Raw genomic sequence first — 1,782 nt, 5'->3', positions numbered from 1 at the left:
ATTTAAATTATACTTTTAATGGGATAGAAATAAAACAGTTAAGTTCAGTATGAACAAAAGAGAGGCCTGTTTAGAGCATATCTATGATTGAGGGATTGACTCTACTTGGCTCTCAACATGGCAACGGCTTGCAGCTAACAGTGCTAAAACAGTGTGAACGACAGCAGCAGTGCTGACTGAGCTAACAGTGTGTTCCTGAGGGGGAACCGGAGGGTGAGAGTGCTAAACTTCTGAGACGACGCCTCGGGTTGGGACGGCAATATCTCTTCATCCATCATCTTCTTTAACTATTCAAGGTATTCATCAATTTTAGCATTTTATCTCCGAAAAAAAGTTGCCGGAGGCCTCGAAGCCACCCTCTGATTTAAAAGGTATTTCAAAAATGTAGTATAACGCACAGCCCTGGGGAGCCTGATAGGTTATCAATGAAGCTATTCCTTTCTTACTGTCCTAAAACAACCCGTAGTTCAGTCATGGCTCATTTTATCAAGTGAATAAGCAAGCACGGGAGAAAATAAGCTATTTTTATTTATTTATGTGCCAATAAGAAACTTTGTTCCTTCACAGGAACAAAGGAACTTTGTGTTTCTTTTAGTTTAAAGTTAAGATGAACAATATTATAATCTGGTTTACTTTACGGGTAGAGTTGAGTATCATCTGCATAACGTTAAATGTCAATAGTTCAGAGTCATATTGATTTGTATTATTTGGCTCTTTATTTATGTTATTTGTACGTTGCCGTTTATTGTAGGATGACGTTCATTAGCTGCTTGTACTAGGTTTGTCTTTTCTTTTGTTTGTCGGAGGTTTATTTTCTTGGCGTGGTGAGGATGTCGCCCCACGTTCTACAATCCCAGAGTTTTGGTTTCCGTGAGCGCTGGAGAGAGGTTTCACACACAGCCACAATCCCTCTCACGATAGTTTCTGAATCGTGGTGCTGCAGAGGCAGCGGTTGGTGTGTTTCTGCTGCGTTGCCGCTTGCTTGCATATTCTGGGCAACGTTGCTGAGCCTCCTCTCTATGTAGAGCTGCATGTCGTTCAGCAGGTGGATTCTTCTCTGCTCAATCCACTCCTCCACAGAAGATAAACTTAAATGTTTCCATTGTGGAGCATGTTTTAGTAGCTAACTTTGTCAGCCGTGGTATGTGGCATGTGGTTATTATTTCACAGCTACAAACCAATCAGATTGCTCGATTTGAGGAACCCGTTTTAGGTATGACAGTGATGACTGTCCTCGAACCGAAGCGATTCTGAGTCGACTAACACTCATACGATTAGTTGATTTAATTGACAGATCTGTAAAACTGAGTTTCTCCACAAAGAATCACAGAAAAGCACCACTTTGAATATTGTGTTCACCACAGATGTGCTCAGCATGAAAAAAGCATAAAAACGACTAATCATCTCTGGTAAAATATAAACGTATATCAAGGGTGACCAATGTGCAAAGACGCTCTCATATCAACTCATTTTAATATTTTCGTGCAATGATTTAATTAATAATCTTTCTTGACAGCGAAACATTTACAGGCAGCAAAAACATCATGAAGCAGCAGTCAGGTGGAGGAGGAGGGAATGATGGAGGGAGGGAGGAGAGAGGGAGGAGAGAGGGAGGAGAGAGGGAGATGAGCATTGATTGTGGAAGAAGGAAGGAAGAAGGAGGGAGGTATGATCAGAAAGATAATAATAGCCTCTGACTCAGCAGGTATATAGATACTGAGCGAACAGCTGTGAGAGTCACTGATGTCTGAATCTACCTGCTTCTCTTTCGACCTGTACGCT

The sequence above is a fragment of the Cebidichthys violaceus genome, unplaced genomic scaffold (assembly GCF_023349555.1).
Source record: "Cebidichthys violaceus isolate CVI_PGR_0920_01 unplaced genomic scaffold, fCebVio1.0.p SCAF_454, whole genome shotgun sequence".
Classification (NCBI taxonomy): Eukaryota; Metazoa; Chordata; class Actinopteri; order Perciformes; family Stichaeidae; genus Cebidichthys; species Cebidichthys violaceus.
This window is presented reverse-complemented; position numbering follows the sequence as displayed.